At 42.4% G+C, this 22578-nt stretch overlaps 25 non-coding genes across 25 annotated transcripts; all 25 read left to right on the plus strand.

The window, feature by feature from the left end:
• The first annotated feature begins 903 nt into the window (after nt 1–903).
• Nucleotides 904–976, plus strand: trnaf-gaa (transfer RNA phenylalanine (anticodon GAA)). Its single transcript has one exon. It is a non-coding gene; the product is annotated as a tRNA-Phe (tRNA).
• A 1499-nt stretch (nt 977–2475) lies between these two features.
• On the plus strand, nt 2476–2548 carry trnaf-gaa (transfer RNA phenylalanine (anticodon GAA)). The gene has a single exon. It is a non-coding gene; the product is annotated as a tRNA-Phe (tRNA).
• A 320-nt stretch (nt 2549–2868) lies between these two features.
• Nucleotides 2869–2941, plus strand: trnaf-gaa (transfer RNA phenylalanine (anticodon GAA)). Its single transcript has one exon. It is a non-coding gene; the product is annotated as a tRNA-Phe (tRNA).
• Nucleotides 2942–4001: 1060 nt separating this feature from the next.
• On the plus strand, nt 4002–4074 carry trnaf-gaa (transfer RNA phenylalanine (anticodon GAA)). Its single transcript has one exon. It is a non-coding gene; the product is annotated as a tRNA-Phe (tRNA).
• Nucleotides 4075–5225: 1151 nt separating this feature from the next.
• trnaf-gaa (transfer RNA phenylalanine (anticodon GAA)) lies at nt 5226–5298 on the plus strand. Its single transcript has one exon. It is a non-coding gene; the product is annotated as a tRNA-Phe (tRNA).
• Nucleotides 5299–5944: 646 nt separating this feature from the next.
• On the plus strand, nt 5945–6017 carry trnaf-gaa (transfer RNA phenylalanine (anticodon GAA)). The gene has a single exon. It is a non-coding gene; the product is annotated as a tRNA-Phe (tRNA).
• Nucleotides 6018–7056: 1039 nt separating this feature from the next.
• On the plus strand, nt 7057–7129 carry trnaf-gaa (transfer RNA phenylalanine (anticodon GAA)). The gene has a single exon. It is a non-coding gene; the product is annotated as a tRNA-Phe (tRNA).
• A 1779-nt stretch (nt 7130–8908) lies between these two features.
• On the plus strand, nt 8909–8981 carry trnaf-gaa (transfer RNA phenylalanine (anticodon GAA)). The gene has a single exon. It is a non-coding gene; the product is annotated as a tRNA-Phe (tRNA).
• A 320-nt stretch (nt 8982–9301) lies between these two features.
• On the plus strand, nt 9302–9374 carry trnaf-gaa (transfer RNA phenylalanine (anticodon GAA)). Its single transcript has one exon. It is a non-coding gene; the product is annotated as a tRNA-Phe (tRNA).
• Nucleotides 9375–9694: 320 nt separating this feature from the next.
• Nucleotides 9695–9767, plus strand: trnaf-gaa (transfer RNA phenylalanine (anticodon GAA)). Its single transcript has one exon. It is a non-coding gene; the product is annotated as a tRNA-Phe (tRNA).
• A 1500-nt stretch (nt 9768–11267) lies between these two features.
• On the plus strand, nt 11268–11340 carry trnaf-gaa (transfer RNA phenylalanine (anticodon GAA)). Its single transcript has one exon. It is a non-coding gene; the product is annotated as a tRNA-Phe (tRNA).
• Nucleotides 11341–11986: 646 nt separating this feature from the next.
• trnaf-gaa (transfer RNA phenylalanine (anticodon GAA)) lies at nt 11987–12059 on the plus strand. The gene has a single exon. It is a non-coding gene; the product is annotated as a tRNA-Phe (tRNA).
• Nucleotides 12060–12379: 320 nt separating this feature from the next.
• Nucleotides 12380–12452, plus strand: trnaf-gaa (transfer RNA phenylalanine (anticodon GAA)). The gene has a single exon. It is a non-coding gene; the product is annotated as a tRNA-Phe (tRNA).
• A 2149-nt stretch (nt 12453–14601) lies between these two features.
• On the plus strand, nt 14602–14674 carry trnaf-gaa (transfer RNA phenylalanine (anticodon GAA)). Its single transcript has one exon. It is a non-coding gene; the product is annotated as a tRNA-Phe (tRNA).
• Nucleotides 14675–14994: 320 nt separating this feature from the next.
• trnaf-gaa (transfer RNA phenylalanine (anticodon GAA)) lies at nt 14995–15067 on the plus strand. Its single transcript has one exon. It is a non-coding gene; the product is annotated as a tRNA-Phe (tRNA).
• Nucleotides 15068–15387: 320 nt separating this feature from the next.
• Nucleotides 15388–15460, plus strand: trnaf-gaa (transfer RNA phenylalanine (anticodon GAA)). The gene has a single exon. It is a non-coding gene; the product is annotated as a tRNA-Phe (tRNA).
• A 1151-nt stretch (nt 15461–16611) lies between these two features.
• Nucleotides 16612–16684, plus strand: trnaf-gaa (transfer RNA phenylalanine (anticodon GAA)). Its single transcript has one exon. It is a non-coding gene; the product is annotated as a tRNA-Phe (tRNA).
• A 1151-nt stretch (nt 16685–17835) lies between these two features.
• On the plus strand, nt 17836–17908 carry trnaf-gaa (transfer RNA phenylalanine (anticodon GAA)). Its single transcript has one exon. It is a non-coding gene; the product is annotated as a tRNA-Phe (tRNA).
• A 643-nt stretch (nt 17909–18551) lies between these two features.
• Nucleotides 18552–18624, plus strand: trnaf-gaa (transfer RNA phenylalanine (anticodon GAA)). The gene has a single exon. It is a non-coding gene; the product is annotated as a tRNA-Phe (tRNA).
• Nucleotides 18625–18944: 320 nt separating this feature from the next.
• trnaf-gaa (transfer RNA phenylalanine (anticodon GAA)) lies at nt 18945–19017 on the plus strand. Its single transcript has one exon. It is a non-coding gene; the product is annotated as a tRNA-Phe (tRNA).
• A 320-nt stretch (nt 19018–19337) lies between these two features.
• Nucleotides 19338–19410, plus strand: trnaf-gaa (transfer RNA phenylalanine (anticodon GAA)). Its single transcript has one exon. It is a non-coding gene; the product is annotated as a tRNA-Phe (tRNA).
• Nucleotides 19411–20056: 646 nt separating this feature from the next.
• On the plus strand, nt 20057–20129 carry trnaf-gaa (transfer RNA phenylalanine (anticodon GAA)). Its single transcript has one exon. It is a non-coding gene; the product is annotated as a tRNA-Phe (tRNA).
• Nucleotides 20130–20843: 714 nt separating this feature from the next.
• trnaf-gaa (transfer RNA phenylalanine (anticodon GAA)) lies at nt 20844–20916 on the plus strand. The gene has a single exon. It is a non-coding gene; the product is annotated as a tRNA-Phe (tRNA).
• Nucleotides 20917–21236: 320 nt separating this feature from the next.
• trnaf-gaa (transfer RNA phenylalanine (anticodon GAA)) lies at nt 21237–21309 on the plus strand. Its single transcript has one exon. It is a non-coding gene; the product is annotated as a tRNA-Phe (tRNA).
• Nucleotides 21310–21629: 320 nt separating this feature from the next.
• On the plus strand, nt 21630–21702 carry trnaf-gaa (transfer RNA phenylalanine (anticodon GAA)). The gene has a single exon. It is a non-coding gene; the product is annotated as a tRNA-Phe (tRNA).
• Nucleotides 21703–22578: the final 876 nt, after the last annotated feature.

The following is a 22578-nucleotide window of genomic DNA, read 5'->3' on the forward strand; positions in this document are numbered from 1 at the left end:
GTTCCTGGTTTTACTTTCCAAATGAAAACGGCCATTTTAGCCCCGTGTAGCCGAAATAGCTCAGTTGGGAGAGCGTCAGACTGAAGATCTGAAGGTCCGTGGTTCAATCCCGGGTTTCGGCAACGACTACTATGAATTGTGGATGTTTGTCAAAAGGGAACAACAGTCTATGTTAGGAAAGTGAACTGCTAAAAACAAGTTATCTCAAAAAACCTACATCAATGAAAACACACGAGACTGGTAGGAAAGTGAATTGGTGAAAAGGAATTATCTCCAAAAACCTGGATTAATGAAAACACACGAGGCTTCTTCCTCAGCTAGAAATATCAATTATTGCGTTTTTGTGGCCTTTATCTGGCTCCCCAGCTTTGTCGTCTACGCTCCACGGAGCGAGTTCCTGGTTTTACTTTCCAAATGAAAACGGCCATTTTAGCCCCGTGTAGCCGAAATAGCTCAGTTGGGAGAGCGTCAGACTGAAGATCTGAAGGTCCCTGGTTCAATCCTGGGTTTCGGCAGAGACTACTATGAATTTTGGATGTTTGTCAAGAGGGAACAACAGCCTATGTTAGGAAAGTGAACTGGTAAAAAAGAATTATCTCAAAAAACCTAGATTAATGAAAACACACAAGACTGGTAGGAAAGTGAACTGCTAAAAAAGAATTATCTCAAAAAACCTAGAGTAATGAAAACACACGAGACTGGTAGGAAAGTGAATTGGTAAAAAGGAATTATCTCAAAAAACCTGGATTAATAAAAACACACGAGGCTTCTTCCTCAGCTAGAACAATCAATTATTGCGTTTTTGTGGTCTTTATCTGGCTCCCCAGCTTTGTCGTCTACGCTCCACGGAGCGAGTTCCTGGTTTTACTTTCCAAATGAAAACGGCCATTTTAGCCCCGTGTAGCCGAAATAGCTCAGTTGGGAGAGCGTCAGACTGAAGATCTGAAGGTCCCTGGTTCAATCCCGGGTTTCGGCAAAGACTACTATGAATTGTGGATGTTTGTCAAGAGGGAACAACAGTCTATGTTAGGAAAGTGAACTGCTAAAAACAAGTTATCTCAAAAAACCGAGATCAATGAAAACACACGAGACTGGTAGGAAAGTGAATTGGTAAAAAGGAATTATCTCCAAAAACCTGGATCAATGAAAACACACAAGGCTTCTTCCTCAGCTACAACAATCAATTATTGTGTTTTTGTGGCCTTTATCTGGCTCCCCAGCTTTGTCGTCTACGCTCCACGGAGCGAGTTCCTGGTTTTACTTTCCAAATGAAAACGGCCATTTTAGCCCCGTGTAGCCGAAATAGCTCAGTTGGGAGAGCGTCAGACTGAAGATCTGAAGGTCCGTGGTTCAATCCCGGGTTTCGGCAAAGACTACTATTAATTGTGGATGTTTGTCAAAAGGGAACAACAGCCTATGTTAGGAAAGTGAACTGGTAAAAAAGAATTATCTCAAAAAACCTAGATTAATGAAAACACACAAGACTGGTAGGAAAGTGAATTGGTAAAAAAGAATTATCTCAAAAAACCTAGAGTAATGAAGACACACGAGACTGGTAGGAAAGTGAATTGGTAAAAGGAATTATCTCAAAAAACCTGGATTAATAAAAACACACGAGGCTTCTTCCTCAGCTACAACAGTCAATTATTGCGTTTTTGTGGCCTTTATCTGGCTCCCCAGCTTTGTCGTCTACGCTCCACGGAGCAAGTTCCTGGTTTTACTTTCCAAATGAAAGCTGCCATTTTAGCCCTTTGTAGCCAAAATAGCTCAGTTGGGAGAGCGTCAGACTGAAGATATGAAGGTCCCTGATTCAATCCCGGGTTTCAGCAAAGACTACTATGAATTGTGGATGTTTGTCAAGAGGGAACAACAGTCTATGTTAGGAAAGTGAACTGCTAAAAACAAGTTATCTCAAAAAACCTAGATCAATGAAAACACACGAGACTGGTAGGAAAGTGAATTGGTAAAAAGGAATTATCTCCAAAAACCTGGATTAATGAAAACACACGAGGCTTCTTCCTCAGCTACAACAATCAATTATTGTGTTTTTGTGGCCTTTATCTGGCTCCCCAGCTTTGTCGTCTACGCTCCACGGAGCGAGTTCCTGGTTTTACTTTCCAAATGAAAACGGCCATTTTAGCCCTTTGTAGCCGAAATAGCTCAGTTGGGAGAGCGTCAGACTGAAGATCTGAAGGTCCCTGATTCAATCCCAGGTTTCGGCAAAGACTACTATCAATTGTGGATGTTTGTCAAAAGGGAACAACAGCCCATGTTAGGAAAGTGAACTGCTCAAAAAGAAGTTATCTCAAAAAACCTAGATTAATGAAAACACACAAGGCTTCTTCCTCAGCTACAACAGTCAATTATTGCGTTTTTGTGGCCTTTATCTGGCTCCCCGGCTTTGTCGTCTACGCTCCACGGAGCGAGTTCCTGGTTTTACTTTCCAAATGAAAACGGCCATTTTAGCCCCGTGTAGCCGAAATAGCTCAGTTGGGAGAGCGTCAGACTGAAGATCTGAAGGTCCCTGGTTCAATCCCGGGTTTCGGCAAAGACTACTATGAATTTTGGATGTTTGTCAAAAGGCAACAACAGCCCATGTTAGGAAAGTGAACTGCTAAAAAAGAATTATCTCAAAAAACCTAAAGAAATGAAAACACACGAGACTGGTAGGAAAGTGAATTGGTAAAAAGCAATTATCTCAAAAAACCTGGATTAATGAAAACACACGAGGCTTCTTCCTCAGCTACAACAATCAATTATTGCGCTTTTTTGGCCTTTATCTGGCTCCCCGGCTTTGTCGTCTACGCTCCACGGAGCGAGTTCCTGGTTTTACTTTCCAAATGAAAACGGCCATTTTAGCCCCGTGTAGCCGAAATAGCTCAGTTGGGAGAGCGTCAGACTGAAGATCTGAAGGTCCCTGGTTCAATCCCGGGTTTCGGCAAAGACCACTATGAATTTTGGATGTTTGTCAAAAGGCAACAACAGCCTATGTTAGGAAAGTGAACTGGTAAAAAAGAATTATCTCAAAAAACCTAAAGAAATGAAAACACACGAGACTGGTAGGAAAGTGAATTGGTAAAAAGCAATTATCTCAAAAAACCTGGATTAATGAAAACACACGAGGCTTCTTCCTCAGCTACAACAATCAATTATTGCGCTTTTTTGGCCTTTATCTGGCTCCCCGGCTTTGTCGTCTACGCTCCACGGAGCGAGTTCCTGGTTTTACTTTCCAAATGAAAACGGCCATTTTAGCCCCGTGTAGCCAAAATAGCTCAGTTGGGAGAGCGTCAGACTGAAGATATGAAGGTCCCTGATTCAATCCCGGGTTTCGGCAAAGACTACTATGAATTGTGGATGTTTGTCAAAAGGGAACAACAGCCCATGTTAGGTAAGTGAAAAAACCTAGATTAATGAAGACACACGAGACTGGTAGGAAAGTGAATTGGTAAAAAGGAATTATCTCAAAACACCTGGATTAATAAAAACACACGAGGCTTCTTCCTCAGCTACAACAGTCAATTATTGCGTTTTTGTGGCCTTTATCTGACTCCCCAGCTTTGTCGTCTACGCTCCATGGAGCGAGTTCCTGGTTTTACTTTCCAAATGAAAGCTGCCATTTTAGCCCTTTGTAGCCAAAATAGCTCAGTTGGGAGAGCGTCAGACTGAAGATCTGAAGGTCCCTGATTCAATCCCGGGTTTCAGCAAAGACTACTATGAATTGTGGATGTTTGTCAAAAGGGAACAACAGCCCATGTTAGGTAAGTGAAAAAACCTAGATTAATGAAGACACACGAGACTGGTAGGAAAGTGAATTGGTAAAAAGGAATTATCTCCAAAAACCTGGATTAATAAAAACACACGAGGCTTCTTCCTCAGCTAGAACAATCAATTATTGCGTTTTTGTGGTCTTTATCTGGCTCCCCAGCTTTGTCGTCTACGCTCCACGGAGCGAGTTCCTGGTTTTACTTTCCAAATGAAAACGGCCATTTTAGCCCCGTGTAGCCGAAATAGCTCAGTTGGGAGAGCGTCAGACTGAAGATCTGAAGGTCCCTGGTTCAATCCCGGGTTTCGGCAAAGACTACTATGAATTGTGGATGTTTGTCAAGAGGGAACAACAGTCTATGTTAGGAAAGTGAACTGCTAAAAACAAGTTATCTCAAAAAACCTAGATCAATGAAAACACACGAGACTGGTAGGAAAGTGAATTGGTAAAAAGGAATTATCTCCAAAAACCTGGATTAATGAAAACACACGAGGCTTCTTCCTCAGCTACAACAATCAATTATTGTGTTTTTGTGGCCTTTATCTGGCTCCCCAGCTTTGTCGTCTACGCTCCACGGAGCGAGTTCCTGGTTTTACTTTCCAAATGAAAACGGCCATTTTAGCCCCGTGTAGCCGAAATAGCTCAGTTGGGAGAGCGTCAGACTGAAGATCTGAAGGTTCCTGGTTCAATCCTGGGTTTCGGCAGAGACTACTATGAATTGTGGATGTTTGTCAAGAGGGAACAACAGTCTATGTTAGGAAAGTGAACTGCTAAAAACAAGTTATCTCAAAAAACCTAGATCAATGAAAACACACGAGACTGGTAGGAAAGTGAATTGGTAAAAAAGAATTATCTCAAAAAACCTAGAGTAATGAAGACACACGAGACTGGTAGGAAAGTGAATTGGTAAAAAGGAATTATCTCAAAAAACCTGGATTAATAAAAACACACGAGGCTTCTTCCTCAGCTACAACAGTCAATTATTGCGTTTTTGTGGCCTTTATCTGGCTCCCCAGCTTTGTCGTCTACGCTCCACGGAGCAAGTTCCTGGTTTTACTTTCCAAATGAAAGCTGCCATTTTAGCCCTTTGTAGCCAAAATAGCTCAGTTGGGAGAGCGTCAGACTGAAGATATGAAGGTCCCTGATTCAATCCCGGGTTTCAGCAAAGACTACTATGAATTGTGGATGTTTGTCAAAAGGGAACAACAGCCCATGTTAGGTAAGTGAAAAAACCTAGATTAATAAAGACACACGAGACTGGTAGGAAAGTGAATTGGTAAAAACGAATTATCTCAAAAAACCTGGATTAATGAAAACACACGAGGCTTCTTCCTCAGCTAGAACAATCAATTATTGCGTTTTTGTGGTCTTTATCTGGCTCCCCAGCTTTGTCGTCTACGCTCCACGGAGCGAGTTCCTGGTTTTACTTTCCAAATGAAAACGGCCATTTTAGCCCCGTGTAGCCGAAATAGCTCAGTTGGGAGAGCGTCAGACTGAAGATCTGAAGGTCCCTGGTTCAATCCCGGGTTTCGGCAAAGACTACTATGAATTGTGGATGTTTGTCAAGAGGGAACAACAGTCTATGTTAGGAAAGTGAACTGCTAAAAACAAGTTATCTCAAAAAACCTAGATCAATGAAAACACACGAGACTGGTAGGAAAGTGAATTGGTAAAAAGGAATTATCTCCAAAAACCTGGATTAATGAAAACACACGAGGCTTCTTCCTCAGCTACAACAATCAATTATTGTGTTTTTGTGGCCTTTATCTGGCTCCCCAGCTTTGTCGTCTACGCTCCACGGAGCGAGTTCCTGGTTTTACTTTCCAAATGAAAACGGCCATTTTAGCCCTTTGTAGCCGAAATAGCTCAGTTGGGAGAGCGTCAGACTGAAGATCTGAAGGTCCCTGATTCAATCCCAGGTTTCGGCAAAGACTACTATCAATTGTGGATGTTTGTCAAAAGGGAACAACAGCCCATGTTAGGAAAGTGAACTGCTCAAAAAGAAGTTATCTCAAAAAACCTAGATTAATGAAAACACACAAGGCTTCTTCCTCAGCTACAACAGTCAATTATTGCGTTTTTGTGGCCTTTATCTGGCTCCCCGGCTTTGTCGTCTACGCTCCACGGAGCGAGTTCCTGGTTTTACTTTCCAAATGAAAACGGCCATTTTAGCCCCGTGTAGCCGAAATAGCTCAGTTGGGAGAGCGTCAGACTGAAGATCTGAAGGTCCCTGGTTCAATCCCGGGTTTCGGCAAAGACTACTATGAATTTTGGATGTTTGTCAAAAGGCAACAACAGCCCATGTTAGGAAAGTGAACTGCTAAAAAAGAATTATCTCAAAAAACCTAAAGAAATGAAAACACACGAGACTGGTAGGAAAGTGAATTGGTAAAAAGCAATTATCTCAAAAAACCTGGATTAATGAAAACACACGAGGCTTCTTCCTCAGCTACAACAATCAATTATTGCGCTTTTTTGGCCTTTATCTGGCTCCCCGGCTTTGTCGTCTACGCTCCACGGAGCGAGTTCCTGGTTTTACTTTCCAAATGAAAACGGCCATTTTAGCCCTTTGTAGCCGAAATAGCTCAGTTGGGAGAGCGTCAGACTGAAGATCTGAAGGTCCCTGATTCAATCCCAGGTTTCGGCAAAGACTACTATCAATTGTGGATGTTTGTCAAAAGGGAACAACAGCCCATGTTAGGAAAGTGAACTGCTCAAAAAGAAGTTATCTCAAAAAACCTAGATTAATGAAAACACACAAGGCTTCTTCCTCAGCTACAACAGTCAATTATTGCGTTTTTGTGGCCTTTATCTGGCTCCCCGGCTTTGTCGTCTACGCTCCACGGAGCGAGTTCCTGGTTTTACTTTCCAAATGAAAACGGCCATTTTAGCCCCGTGTAGCCGAAATAGCTCATTTGGGAGAGCGTCAGACTGAAGATCTGAAGGTCCCTGGTTCAATCCCGGGTTTCGGCAAAGACTACTATGAATTTTGGATGTTTGTCAAAAGGCAACAACAGCCCATGTTAGGAAAGTGAACTGCTAAAAAAGAATTATCTCAAAAAACCTAAAGAAATGAAAACACACGAGACTGGTAGGAAAGTGAATTGGTAAAAAGCAATTATCTCAAAAAACCTGGATTAATGAAAACACACGAGGCTTCTTCCTCAGCTACAACAATCAATTATTGCGCTTTTTTGGCCTTTATCTGGCTCCCCGGCTTTGTCGTCTACGCTCCACGGAGCGAGTTCCTGGTTTTACTTTCCAAATGAAAACGGCCATTTTAGCCCCGTGTAGCCGAAATAGCTCAGTTGGGAGAGCGTCAGACTGAAGATCTGAAGGTCCCTGGTTCAATCCCGGGTTTCGGCAAAGACCACTATGAATTTTGGATGTTTGTCAAAAGGCAACAACAGCCTATGTTAGGAAAGTGAACTGGTAAAAAAGAATTATCTCAAAAAACCTAAAGAAATGAAAACACACGAGACTGGTAGGAAAGTGAATTGGTAAAAAGCAATTATCTCAAAAAACCTGGATTAATGAAAACACACGAGGCTTCTTCCTCAGCTACAACAATCAATTATTGCGCTTTTTTGGCCTTTATCTGGCTCCCCGGCTTTGTCGTCTACGCTCCACGGAGCGAGTTCCTGGTTTTACTTTCCAAATGAAAACGGCCATTTTAGCCCCGTGTAGCCGAAATAGCTCAGTTGGGAGAGCGTCAGACTGAAGATATGAAGGTCCCTGATTCAATCCCGGGTTTCAGCAAAGACTACTATGAATTGTGGATGTTTGTCAAAAGGGAACAACAGCCCATGTTAGGTAAGTGAAAAAACCTAGATTAATGAAGACACACGAGACTGGTAGGAAAGTGAATTGGTAAAAAGGAATTATCTCAAAACACCTGGATTAATAAAAACACACGAGGCTTCTTCCTCAGCTACAACAGTCAATTATTGCGTTTTTGTGGCCTTTATCTGACTCCCCAGCTTTGTCGTCTACGCTCCATGGAGCGAGTTCCTGGTTTTACTTTCCAAATGAAAGCTGCCATTTTAGCCCTTTGTAGCCAAAATAGCTCAGTTGGGAGAGCGTCAGACTGAAGATCTGAAGGTCCCTGATTCAATCCCGGGTTTCAGCAAAGACTACTATGAATTGTGGATGTTTGTCAAAAGGGAACAACAGCCCATGTTAGGTAAGTGAAAAAACCTAGATTAATGAAGACACACGAGACTGGTAGGAAAGTGAATTGGTAAAAAGGAATTATCTCAAAAAACCTGGATTAATGAAAACACACGAGGCTTCTTCCTCAGCTAGAACAATCAATTATTGCGTTTTTGTGGTCTTTGTCTGGCTCCCCAGCTTTGTCGTCTACGCTCCACGGAGCGAGTTCCTGGTTTTACTTTCCAAATGAAAACGGCCATTTTAGCCCCGTGTAGCCGAAATAGCTCAGTTGGGAGAGCGTCAGACTGAAGATCTGAAGGTCCCTGGTTCAATCCCGGCTTTCGGCAAAGACTACTATGAATTGTGGATGTTTGTCAAGAGGGAACAACAGTCTATGTTAGGAAAGTGAACTGCTAAAAACAAGTTATCTCAAAAAACCTAGATCAATGAAAACACACGAGAGTGGTAGGAAAGTGAATTGGTAAAAAGGAATTATCTCAAAAAACCTGGATTAATGAAAACACACGAGGCTTCTTCCTCAGCTAGAACAATCAATTATTGCGTTTTTGTGGTCTTTGTCTGGCTCCCCAGCTTTGTCGTCTACGCTCCACGGAGCGAGTTCCTGGTTTTACTTTCCAAATGAAAACGGCCATTTTAGCCCCGTGTAGCCGAAATAGCTCAGTTGGGAGAGCGTCAGACTGAAGATCTGAAGGTCCCTGATTCAATCCCAGGTTTCGGCAAAGACTACTATCAATTGTGGATGTTTGTCAAAAGGGAACAACAGCCCATGTTAGGAAAGTGAACTGCTCAAAAAGAAGTTATCTCAAAAAACCTAGATTAATGAAAACACACAAGGCTTCTTCCTCAGCTACAACAGTCAATTATTGCGTTTTTGTGGCCTTTATCTGGCTCCCCGGCTTTGTCGTCTACGCTCCACGGAGCGAGTTCCTGGTTTTACTTTCCAAATGAAAACGGCCATTTTAGCCCCGTGTAGCCGAAATAGCTCAGTTGGGAGAGCGTCAGACTGAAGATCTGAAGGTCCCTGGTTCAATCCCGGGTTTCGGCAAAGACTACTATGAATTTTGGATGTTTGTCAAAAGGCAACAACAGCCCATGTTAGGAAAGTGAACTGCTAAAAAAGAATTATCTCAAAAAACCTAAAGAAATGAAAACACACGAGACTGGTAGGAAAGTGAATTGGTAAAAAGCAATTATCTCAAAAAACCTGGATTAATGAAAACACACGAGGCTTCTTCCTCAGCTACAACAATCAATTATTGCGCTTTTTTGGCCTTTATCTGGCTCCCCGGCTTTGTCGTCTACGCTCCACGGAGCGAGTTCCTGGTTTTACTTTCCAAATGAAAACGGCCATTTTAGCCCCGTGTAGCCGAAATAGCTCAGTTGGGAGAGCGTCAGACTGAAGATCTGAAGGTCCCTGGTTCAATCCCGGGTTTCGGCAAAGACCACTATGAATTTTGGATGTTTGTCAAAAGGCAACAACAGCCTATGTTAGGAAAGTGAACTGGTAAAAAAGAATTATCTCAAAAAACCTAAAGAAATGAAAACACACGAGACTGGTAGGAAAGTGAATTGGTAAAAAGCAATTATCTCAAAAAACCTGGATTAATGAAAACACACGAGGCTTCTTCCTCAGCTACAACAATCAATTATTGCGCTTTTTTGGCCTTTATCTGGCTCCCCGGCTTTGTCGTCTACGCTCCACGGAGCGAGTTCCTGGTTTTACTTTCCAAATGAAAACGGCCATTTTAGCCCCGTGTAGCCGAAATAGCTCAGTTGGGAGAGCGTCAGACTGAAGATCTGAAGGTCCCTGGTTCAATCCCGGGTTTCGGCAAAGACTACTATGAATTGTGGATGTTTGTCAAGAGGGAACAACAGTCTATGTTAGGAAAGTGAACTGCTAAAAACAAGTTATCTCAAAAAACCTAGATCAATGAAAACACACGAGACTGGTAGGAAAGTGAATTGGTAAAAAGGAATTATCTCCAAAAACCTGGATCAATGAAAACACACGAGGCTTCTTCCTCAGCTACAACAATCAATTATTGTGTTTTTGTGGCCTTTATCTGGCTCCCCAGCTTTGTCGTCTACGCTCCACGGAGCGAGTTCCTGGTTTTACTTTCCAAATGAAAACGGCCATTTTAGCCCCGTGTAGCCGAAATAGCTCAGTTGGGAGAGCGTCAGACTGAAGATCTGAAGGTCCGTGGTTCAATCCCGGGTTTCGGCAAAGACTACTATTAATTGTGGATGTTTGTCAAAAGGGAACAACAGCCTATGTTAGGAAAGTGAACTGGTAAAAAAGAATTATCTCAAAAAACCTAGATTAATGAAAACACACAAGACTGGTAGGAAAGTGAATTGGTAAAAAAGAATTATCTCAAAAAACCTAGAGTAATGAAGACACACGAGACTGGTAGGAAAGTGAATTGGTAAAAAGGAATTATCTCAAAAAACCTGGATTAATAAAAACACACGAGGCTTCTTCCTCAGCTACAACAGTCAATTATTGCGTTTTTGTGGCCTTTATCTGGCTCCCCAGCTTTGTCGTCTACGCTCCACGGAGCAAGTTCCTGGTTTTACTTTCCAAATGAAAGCTGCCATTTTAGCCCTTTGTAGCCAAAATAGCTCAGTTGGGAGAGCGTCAGACTGAAGATATGAAGGTCCCTGATTCAATCCCGGGTTTCAGCAAAGACTACTATGAATTGTGGATGTTTGTCAAGAGGGAACAACAGTCTATGTTAGGAAAGTGAACTGCTAAAAACAAGTTATCTCAAAAAACCTAGATCAATGAAAACACACGAGACTGGTAGGAAAGTGAATTGGTAAAAAGGAATTATCTCCAAAAACCTGGATTAATGAAAACACACGAGGCTTCTTCCTCAGCTACAACAATCAATTATTGTGTTTTTGTGGCCTTTATCTGGCTCCCCAGCTTTGTCGTCTACGCTCCACGGAGCGAGTTCCTGGTTTTACTTTCCAAATGAAAACGGCCATTTTAGCCCTTTGTAGCCGAAATAGCTCAGTTGGGAGAGCGTCAGACTGAAGATCTGAAGGTCCCTGATTCAATCCCAGGTTTCGGCAAAGACTACTATCAATTGTGGATGTTTGTCAAAAGGGAACAACAGCCCATGTTAGGAAAGTGAACTGCTCAAAAAGAAGTTATCTCAAAAAACCTAGATTAATGAAAACACACAAGGCTTCTTCCTCAGCTACAACAGTCAATTATTGCGTTTTTGTGGCCTTTATCTGGCTCCCCGGCTTTGTCGTCTACGCTCCACGGAGCGAGTTCCTGGTTTTACTTTCCAAATGAAAACGGCCATTTTAGCCCCGTGTAGCCGAAATAGCTCAGTTGGGAGAGCGTCAGACTGAAGATCTGAAGGTCCCTGGTTCAATCCCGGGTTTCGGCAAAGACTACTATGAATTTTGGATGTTTGTCAAAAGGCAACAACAGCCCATGTTAGGAAAGTGAACTGCTAAAAAAGAATTATCTCAAAAAACCTAAAGAAATGAAAACACACGAGACTGGTAGGAAAGTGAATTGGTAAAAAGCAATTATCTCAAAAAACCTGGATTAATGAAAACACACGAGGCTTCTTCCTCAGCTACAACAATCAATTATTGCGCTTTTTTGGCCTTTATCTGGCTCCCCGGCTTTGTCGTCTACGCTCCACGGAGCGAGTTCCTGGTTTTACTTTCCAAATGAAAACGGCCATTTTAGCCCTTTGTAGCCGAAATAGCTCAGTTGGGAGAGCGTCAGACTGAAGATCTGAAGGTCCCTGATTCAATCCCAGGTTTCGGCAAAGACTACTATCAATTGTGGATGTTTGTCAAAAGGGAACAACAGCCCATGTTAGGAAAGTGAACTGCTCAAAAAGAAGTTATCTCAAAAAACCTAGATTAATGAAAACACACAAGGCTTCTTCCTCAGCTACAACAGTCAATTATTGCGTTTTTGTGGCCTTTATCTGGCTCCCCGGCTTTGTCGTCTACGCTCCACGGAGCGAGTTCCTGGTTTTACTTTCCAAATGAAAACGGCCATTTTAGCCCCGTGTAGCCGAAATAGCTCAGTTGGGAGAGCGTCAGACTGAAGATCTGAAGGTCCCTGGTTCAATCCCGGGTTTCGGCAAAGACTACTATGAATTTTGGATGTTTGTCAAAAGGCAACAACAGCCCATGTTAGGAAAGTGAACTGCTAAAAAAGAATTATCTCAAAAAACCTAAAGAAATGAAAACACACGAGACTGGTAGGAAAGTGAATTGGTAAAAAGCAATTATCTCAAAAAACCTGGATTAATGAAAACACACGAGGCTTCTTCCTCAGCTACAACAATCAATTATTGCGCTTTTTTGGCCTTTATCTGGCTCCCCGGCTTTGTCGTCTACGCTCCACGGAGCGAGTTCCTGGTTTTACTTTCCAAATGAAAACGGCCATTTTAGCCCCGTGTAGCCGAAATAGCTCAGTTGGGAGAGCGTCAGACTGAAGATCTGAAGGTCCCTGGTTCAATCCCGGGTTTCGGCAAAGACCACTATGAATTTTGGATGTTTGTCAAAAGGCAACAACAGCCTATGTTAGGAAAGTGAACTGGTAAAAAAGAATTATCTCAAAAAACCTAAAGAAATGAAAACACACGAGACTGGTAGGAAAGTGAATTGGTAAAAAGCAATTATCTCAAAAAACCTGGATTAATGAAAACACACGAGGCTTCTTCCTCAGCTACAACAATCAATTATTGCGCTTTTTTGGCCTTTATCTGGCTCCCCGGCTTTGTCGTCTACGCTCCACGGAGCGAGTTCCTGGTTTTACTTTCCAAATGAAAACGGCCATTTTAGCCCCGTGTAGCCGAAATAGCTCAGTTGGGAGAGCGTCAGACTGAAGATATGAAGGTCCCTGATTCAATCCCGGGTTTCAGCAAAGACTACTATGAATTGTGGATGTTTGTCAAAAGGGAACAACAGCCCATGTTAGGTAAGTGAAAAAACCTAGATTAATAAAGACACACGAGACTGGTAGGAAAGTGAATTGGTAAAAAGGAATTATCTCAAAAAACCTGGATTAATGAAAACACACGAGGCTTCTTCCTCAGCTACAACAGTCAATTATTGCGTTTTTGTGGCCTTTATCTGGCTCCCCAGCTTTGTCGTCTACGCTCCACGGAGCGAGTTCCTGGTTTTACTTTCCAAATGAAAGCTTCCATTTTAGCCCTTTGTAGCCGAAATAGCTCAGTTGGGAGAGCGTCAGACTGAAGATATGAAGGTCCCTGATTCAATCCCGGGTTTCGGCAAAGACTACTATGAATTGTGGATGTTTGTCAAAAGGGAACAACAGCCCATGTTAGGTAAGTGAAAAAACCTAGATTAATGAAGACACACGAGACTGGTAGGAAAGTGAATTGCTAAAAAGGAATTATCTCAAAACACCTGGATTAATAAAAACACACGAGGCTTCTTCCTCAGCTACAACAGTCAATTATTGCGTTTTTGTGGCCTTTATCTGACTCCCCAGCTTTGTCGTCTACGCTCCATGGAGCGAGTTCCTGGTTTTACTTTCCAAATGAAAGCTGCCATTTTAGCCCTTTGTAGCCAAAATAGCTCAGTTGGGAGAGCGTCAGACTGAAGATCTGAAGGTCCCTGATTCAATCCCGGGTTTCAGCAAAGACTACTATGAATTGTGGATGTTTGTCAAAAGGGAACAACAGCCCATGTTAGGTAAGTGAAAAAACCTAGATTAATGAAGACACACGAGACTGGTAGGAAAGTGAATTGGTAAAAAGGAATTATCTCAAAAAACCTGGATTAATGAAAACACACGAGGCTTCTTCCTCAGCTAGAACAATCAATTATTGCGTTTTTGTGGTCTTTGTCTGGCTCCCCAGCTTTGTCGTCTACGCTCCACGGAGCGAGTTCCTGGTTTTACTTTCCAAATGAAAACGGCCATTTTAGCCCCGTGTAGCCGAAATAGCTCAGTTGGGAGAGCGTCAGACTGAAGATCTGAAGGTCCCTGGTTCAATCCCGGCTTTCGGCAAAGACTACTATGAATTGTGGATGTTTGTCAAGAGGGAACAACAGTCTATGTTAGGAAAGTGAACTGCTAAAAACAAGTTATCTCAAAAAACCTAGATCAATGAAAACACACGAGAGTGGTAGGAAAGTGAATTGGTAAAAAGGAATTATCTCCAAAAACCTGGATTAATGAAAACACACGAGGCTTCTTCCTCAGCTACAACAATCAATTATTGTGTTTTTGTGGCCTTTATCTGGCTCCCCAGCTTTGTCGTCTACGCTCCACGGAGCGAGTTCCTGGTTTTACTTTCCAAATGAAAACGGCCATTTTAGCCCTTTGTAGCCGAAATAGCTCAGTTGGGAGAGCGTCAGACTGAAGATCTGAAGGTCCCTGATTCAATCCCAGGTTTCGGCAAAGACTACTATCAATTGTGGATGTTTGTCAAAAGGGAACAACAGCCCATGTTAGGAAAGTGAACTGCTCAAAAAGAAGTTATCTCAAAAAACCTAGATTAATGAAAACACACAAGGCTTCTTCCTCAGCTACAACAGTCAATTATTGCGTTTTTGTGGCCTTTATCTGGCTCCCCGGCTTTGTCGTCTACGCTCCACGGAGCGAGTTCCTGGTTTTACTTTCCAAATGAAAACGGCCATTTTAGCCCCGTGTAGCCGAAATAGCTCAGTTGGGAGAGCGTCAGACTGAAGATCTGAAGGTCCCTGGTTCAATCCCGGGTTTCGGCAAAGACTACTATGAATTTTGGATGTTTGTCAAAAGGCAACAACAGCCCATGTTAGGAAAGTGAACTGCTAAAAAAGAATTATCTCAAAAAACCTAAAGAAATGAAAACACACGAGACTGGTAGGAAAGTGAATTGGTAAAAAGCAATTATCTCAAAAAACCTGGATTAATGAAAACACACGAGGCTTCTTCCTCAGCTACAACAATCAATTATTGCGCTTTTTTGGCCTTTATCTGGCTCCCCGGCTTTGTCGTCTACGCTCCACGGAGCGAGTTCCTGGTTTTACTTTCCAAATGAAAACGGCCATTTTAGCCCCGTGTAGCCGAAATAGCTCAGTTGGGAGAGCGTCAGACTGAAGATCTGAAGGTCCCTGGTTCAATCCCGGGTTTCGGCAAAGACCACTATGAATTTTGGATGTTTGTCAAAAGGCAACAACAGCCTATGTTAGGAAAGTGAACTGGTAAAAAACAATTATCTCAAAAAACCTAAAGAAATGAAAACACACGAGACTGGTAGGAAAGTGAATTGGTAAAAAGCAATTATCTCAAAAAACCTGGATTAATGAAAACACACGAGGCTTCTTCCTCAGCTACAACAATCAATTATTGCGCTTTTTTGGCCTTTATCTGGCTCCCCGGCTTTGTCGTCTACGCTCCACGGAGCGAGTTCCTGGTTTTACTTTCCAAATGAAAACGGCCATTTTAGCCCCGTGTAGCCGAAATAGCTCAGTTGGGAGAGCGTCAGACTGAAGATCTGAAGGTCCCTGGTTCAATCCCGGGTTTCGGCAAAGACTACTATGAATTGTGGATGTTTGTCAAGAGGGAACAACAGTCTATGTTAGGAAAGTGAACTGCTAAAAACAAGTTATCTCAAAAAACCTAGATCAATGAAAACACACGAGACTGGTAGGAAAGTGAATTGGTAAAAAGGAATTATCTCCAAAAACCTGGATCAATGAAAACACACGAGGCTTCTTCCTCAGCTACAACAATCAATTATTGTGTTTTTGTGGCCTTTATCTGGCTCCCCAGCTTTGTCGTCTACGCTCCACGGAGCGAGTTCCTGGTTTTACTTTCCAAATGAAAACGGCCATTTTAGCCCCGTGTAGCCGAAATAGCTCAGTTGGGAGAGCGTCAGACTGAAGATCTGAAGGTCCGTGGTTCAATCCCGGGTTTCGGCAAAGACTACTATTAATTGTGGATGTTTGTCAAAAGGGAACAACAGCCTATGTTAGGAAAGTGAACTGGTAAAAAAGAATTATCTCAAAAAACCTAGATTAATGAAAACACACAAGACTGGTAGGAAAGTGAATTGGTAAAAAAGAATTATCTCAAAAAACCTAGAGTAATGAAGACACACGAGACTGGTAGGAAAGTGAATTGGTAAAAAGGAATTATCTCAAAAAACCTGGATTAATAAAAACACACGAGGCTTCTTCCTCAGCTACAACAGTCAATTATTGCGTTTTTGTGGCCTTTATCTGGCTCCCCAGCTTTGTCGTCTACGCTCCACGGAGCAAGTTCCTGGTTTTACTTTCCAAATGAAAGCTGCCATTTTAGCCCTTTGTAGCCAAAATAGCTCAGTTGGGAGAGCGTCAGACTGAAGATATGAAGGTCCCTGATTCAATCCCGGGTTTCAGCAAAGACTACTATGAATTGTGGATGTTTGTCAAAAGGGAACAACAGCCCATGTTAGGTAAGTGAAAAAACCTAGATTAATAAAGACACACGAGACTGGTAGGAAAGTGAATTGGTAAAAACGAATTATCTCAAAAAACCTGGATTAATGAAAACACACGAGGCTTCTTCCTCAGCTACAACAATCAATTATTGCGCTTTTTTGGCCTTTATCTGGCTCCCCGGCTTTGTCGTCTACGCTCCACGGAGCGAGTTCCTGGTTTTACTTTCCAAATGAAAACGGCCATTTTAGCCCCGTGTAGCCGAAATAGCTCAGTTGGGAGAGCGTCAGACTGAAGATCTGAAGGTCCCTGGTTCAATCCCGGGTTTCGGCAAAGACTACTATGAATTGTGGATGTTTGTCAAGAGGGAACAACAGTCTATGTTAGGAAAGTGAACTGCTAAAAACAAGTTATCTCAAAAAACCTAGATCAATGAAAACACACGAGACTGGTAGGAAAGTGAATTGGTAAAAAGGAATTATCTCCAAAAACCTGGATCAATGAAAACACACGAGGCTTCTTCCTCAGCTACAACAATCAATTATTGTGTTTTTGTGGCCTTTATCTGGCTCCCCAGCTTTGTCGTCTACGCTCCACGGAGCGAGTTCCTGGTTTTACTTTCCAAATGAAAACGGCCATTTTAGCCCCGTGTAGCCGAAATAGCTCAGTTGGGAGAGCGTCAGACTGAAGATCTGAAGGTCCGTGGTTCAATCCCGGGTTTCGGCAAAGACTACTATTAATTGTGGATGTTTGTCAAAAGGGAACAACAGCCTATGTTAGGAAAGTGAACTGGTAAAAAAGAATTATCTCAAAAAACCTAGATTAATGAAAACACACAAGACTGGTAGGAAAGTGAATTGGTAAAAAAGAATTATCTCAAAAAACCTAGAGTAATGAAGACACACGAGACTGGTAGGAAAGTGAATTGGTAAAAAGGAATTATCTCAAAAAACCTGGATTAATAAAAACACACGAGGCTTCTTCCTCAGCTACAACAGTCAATTATTGCGTTTTTGTGGCCTTTATCTGGCTCCCCAGCTTTGTCGTCTACGCTCCACGGAGCAAGTTCCTGGTTTTACTTTCCAAATGAAAGCTGCCATTTTAGCCCTTTGTAGCCAAAATAGCTCAGTTGGGAGAGCGTCAGACTGAAGATATGAAGGTCCCTGATTCAATCCCGGGTTTCAGCAAAGACTACTATGAATTGTGGATGTTTGTCAAAAGGGAACAACAGCCCATGTTAGGTAAGTGAAAAAACCTAGATTAATAAAGACACACGAGACTGGTAGGAAAGTGAATTGGTAAAAACGAATTATCTCAAAAAACCTGGATTAATGAAAACACACGAGGCTTCTTCCTCAGCTAGAACAATCAATTATTGCGTTTTTGTGGTCTTTATCTGGCTCCCCAGCTTTGTCGTCTACGCTCCACGGAGCGAGTTCCTGGTTTTACTTTCCAAATGAAAACGGCCATTTTAGCCCCGTGTAGCCGAAATAGCTCAGTTGGGAGAGCGTCAGACTGAAGATCTGAAGGTCCCTGGTTCAATCCCGGGTTTCGGCAAAGACTACTATGAATTGTGGATGTTTGTCAAGAGGGAACAACAGTCTATGTTAGGAAAGTGAACTGCTAAAAACAAGTTATCTCAAAAAACCTAGATCAATGAAAACACACGAGACTGGTAGGAAAGTGAATTGGTAAAAAGGAATTATCTCCAAAAACCTGGATTAATGAAAACACACGAGGCTTCTTCCTCAGCTACAACAATCAATTATTGTGTTTTTGTGGCCTTTATCTGGCTCCCCAGCTTTGTCGTCTACGCTCCACGGAGCGAGTTCCTGGTTTTACTTTCCAAATGAAAACGGCCATTTTAGCCCTTTGTAGCCGAAATAGCTCAGTTGGGAGAGCGTCAGACTGAAGATCTGAAGGTCCCTGATTCAATCCCAGGTTTCGGCAAAGACTACTATCAATTGTGGATGTTTGTCAAAAGGGAACAGCCCATGTTAGGAAAGTGAACTGCTCAAAAAGAAGTTATCTCAAAAAACCTAGATTAATGAAAACACACAAGGCTTCTTCCTCAGCTACAACAGTCAATTATTGCGTTTTTGTGGCCTTTATCTGGCTCCCCGGCTTTGTCGTCTACGCTCCACGGAGCGAGTTCCTGGTTTTACTTTCCAAATGAAAACGGCCATTTTAGCCCCGTGTAGCCGAAATAGCTCAGTTGGGAGAGCGTCAGACTGAAGATCTGAAGGTCCCTGGTTCAATCCCGGGTTTCGGCAAAGACTACTATGAATTTTGGATGTTTGTCAAAAGGCAACAACAGCCCATGTTAGGAAAGTGAACTGGTAAAAAAGAATTATCTCAAAAAACCTAAAGAAATGAAAACACACGAGACTGGTAGGAAAGTGAATTGGTAAAAAGCAATTATCTCAAAAAACCTGGATTAATGAAAACACACGAGGCTTCTTCCTCAGCTACAACAATCAATTATTGCGCTTTTTTGGCCTTTATCTGGCTCCCCGGCTTTGTCGTCTACGCTCCACGGAGCGAGTTCCTGGTTTTACTTTCCAAATGAAAACGGCCATTTTAGCCCCGTGTAGCCGAAATAGCTCAGTTGGGAGAGCGTCAGACTGAAGATCTGAAGGTCCCTGGTTCAATCCCGGGTTTCGGCAAAGACCACTATGAATTTTGGATGTTTGTCAAAAGGCAACAACAGCCTATGTTAGGAAAGTGAACTGGTAAAAAACAATTATCTCAAAAAACCTAAAGAAATGAAAACACACGAGACTGGTAGGAAAGTGAATTGGTAAAAAGCAATTATCTCAAAAAACCTGGATTAATGAAAACACACGAGGCTTCTTCCTCAGCTACAACAATCAATTATTGCGCTTTTTTGGCCTTTATCTGGCTCCCCGGCTTTGTCGTCTACGCTCCACGGAGCGAGTTCCTGGTTTTACTTTCCAAATGAAAACGGCCATTTTAGCCCCGTGTAGCCGAAATAGCTCAGTTGGGAGAGCGTCAGACTGAAGATCTGAAGGTCCCTGGTTCAATCCCGGGTTTCGGCAAAGACTACTATGAATTGTGGATGTTTGTCAAGAGGGAACAACAGTCTATGTTAGGAAAGTGAACTGCTAAAAACAAGTTATCTCAAAAAACCTAGATCAATGAAAACACACGAGACTGGTAGGAAAGTGAATTGGTAAAAAGCAATTATCTCAAAAAACCTGGATTAATGAAAACACACGAGGCTTCTTCCTCAGCTACAACAATCAATTATTGCGCTTTTGTGGCCTTTATCTGGCTCCCCAGCTTTGTCGTCTACGCTCCACGGAGCGAGTTCCTGGTTTTACTTTCCAAATGAAAACGGCCATTTTAGCCCTTTGTAGCCGAAATAGCTCAGTTGGGAGAGCGTCAGACTGAAGATCTGAAGGTCCCTGATTCAATCCCAGGTTTCGGCAAAGACTACTATCAATTGTGGATGTTTGTCAAAAGGGAACAACAGCCCATGTTAGGAAAGTGAACTGCTCAAAAAGAAGTTATCTCAAAAAACCTAGATTAATGAAAACACACAAGGCTTCTTCCTCAGCTACAACAGTCAATTATTGCGTTTTTGTGGCCTTTATCTGGCTCCCCGGCTTTGTCGTCTACGCTCCACGGAGCGAGTTCCTGGTTTTACTTTCCAAATGAAAACGGCCATTTTAGCCCCGTGTAGCCGAAATAGCTCAGTTGGGAGAGCGTCAGACTGAAGATCTGAAGGTCCCTGGTTCAATCCCGGGTTTCGGCAAAGACTACTATGAATTTTGGATGTTTGTCAAAAGGCAACAACAGCCCATGTTAGGAAAGTGAACTGCTAAAAAAGAATTATCTCAAAAAACCTAAAGAAATGAAAACACACGAGACTGGTAGGAAAGTGAACTGCTAAAAACAAGTTATCTCAAAAAACCTAGATCAATGAAAACACACGAGAGTGGTAGGAAAGTGAATTGGTAAAAAGGAATTATCTCCAAAAACCTGGATTAATGAAAACACACGAGGCTTCTTCCTCAGCTACAACAATCAATTATTGTGTTTTTGTGGCCTTTATCTGGCTCCCCAGCTTTGTCGTCTACGCTCCACGGAGCGAGTTCCTGGTTTTACTTTCCAAATGAAAACGGCCATTTTAGCCCTTTGTAGCCGAAATAGCTCAGTTGGGAGAGCGTCAGACTGAAGATCTGAAGGTCCCTGATTCAATCCCAGGTTTCGGCAAAGACTACTATCAATTGTGGATGTTTGTCAAAAGGGAACAACAGCCCATGTTAGGAAAGTGAACTGCTCAAAAAGAAGTTATCTCAAAAAACCTAGATTAATGAAAACACACAAGGCTTCTTCCTCAGCTACAACAGTCAATTATTGCGTTTTTGTGGCCTTTATCTGGCTCCCCGGCTTTGTCGTCTACGCTCCACGGAGCGAGTTCCTGGTTTTACTTTCCAAATGAAAACGGCCATTTTAGCCCCGTGTAGCCGAAATAGCTCAGTTGGGAGAGCGTCAGACTGAAGATCTGAAGGTCCCTGGTTCAATCCCGGGTTTCGGCAAAGACTACTATGAATTTTGGATGTTTGTCAAAAGGCAACAACAGCCCATGTTAGGAAAGTGAACTGCTAAAAAAGAATTATCTCAAAAAACCTAAAGAAATGAAAACACACGAGACTGGTAGGAAAGTGAATTGGTAAAAAGCAATTATCTCAAAAAACCTGGATTAATGAAAACACACGAGGCTTCTTCCTCAGCTACAACAATCAATTATTGCGCTTTTTTGGCCTTTATCTGGCTCCCCGGCTTTGTCGTCTACGCTCCACGGAGCGAGTTCCTGGTTTTACTTTCCAAATGAAAACGGCCATTTTAGCCCCGTGTAGCCGAAATAGCTCAGTTGGGAGAGCGTCAGACTGAAGATCTGAAGGTCCCTGGTTCAATCCCGGGTTTCGGCAAAGACCACTATGAATTTTGGATGTTTGTCAAAAGGCAACAACAGCCTATGTTAGGAAAGTGAACTGGTAAAAAACAATTATCTCAAAAAACCTAAAGAAATGAAAACACACGAGACTGGTAGGAAAGTGAATTGGTAAAAAGCAATTATCTCAAAAAACCTGGATTAATGAAAACACACGAGGCTTCTTCCTCAGCTACAACAATCAATTATTGCGCTTTTTTGGCCTTTATCTGGCTCCCCGGCTTTGTCGTCTACGCTCCACGGAGCGAGTTCCTGGTTTTACTTTCCAAATGAAAACGGCCATTTTAGCCCCGTGTAGCCGAAATAGCTCAGTTGGGAGAGCGTCAGACTGAAGATCTGAAGGTCCCTGGTTCAATCCCGGGTTTCGGCAAAGACTACTATGAATTGTGGATGTTTGTCAAGAGGGAACAACAGTCTATGTTAGGAAAGTGAACTGCTAAAAACAAGTTATCTCAAAAAACCTAGATCAATGAAAACACACGAGACTGGTAGGAAAGTGAATTGGTAAAAAGGAATTATCTCCAAAAACCTGGATCAATGAAAACACACGAGGCTTCTTCCTCAGCTACAACAATCAATTATTGTGTTTTTGTGGCCTTTATCTGGCTCCCCAGCTTTGTCGTCTACGCTCCACGGAGCGAGTTCCTGGTTTTACTTTCCAAATGAAAACGGCCATTTTAGCCCCGTGTAGCCGAAATAGCTCAGTTGGGAGAGCGTCAGACTGAAGATCTGAAGGTCCGTGGTTCAATCCCGGGTTTCGGCAAAGACTACTATTAATTGTGGATGTTTGTCAAAAGGGAACAACAGCCTATGTTAGGAAAGTGAACTGGTAAAAAAGAATTATCTCAAAAAACCTAGATTAATGAAAACACACAAGACTGGTAGGAAAGTGAATTGGTAAAAAAGAATTATCTCAAAAAACCTAGAGTAATGAAGACACACGAGACTGGTAGGAAAGTGAATTGGTAAAAAGGAATTATCTCAAAAAACCTGGATTAATAAAAACACACGAGGCTTCTTCCTCAGCTACAACAGTCAATTATTGCGTTTTTGTGGCCTTTATCTGGCTCCCCAGCTTTGTCGTCTACGCTCCACGGAGCAAGTTCCTGGTTTTACTTTCCAAATGAAAGCTGCCATTTTAGCCCTTTGTAGCCAAAATAGCTCAGTTGGGAGAGCGTCAGACTGAAGATATGAAGGTCCCTGATTCAATCCCGGGTTTCAGCAAAGACTACTATGAATTGTGGAT

Source organism: Odontesthes bonariensis, chromosome 1 (assembly GCF_027942865.1).
Source record: "Odontesthes bonariensis isolate fOdoBon6 chromosome 1, fOdoBon6.hap1, whole genome shotgun sequence".
In the NCBI taxonomy this organism is placed as follows: Eukaryota; Metazoa; Chordata; class Actinopteri; order Atheriniformes; family Atherinopsidae; genus Odontesthes; species Odontesthes bonariensis.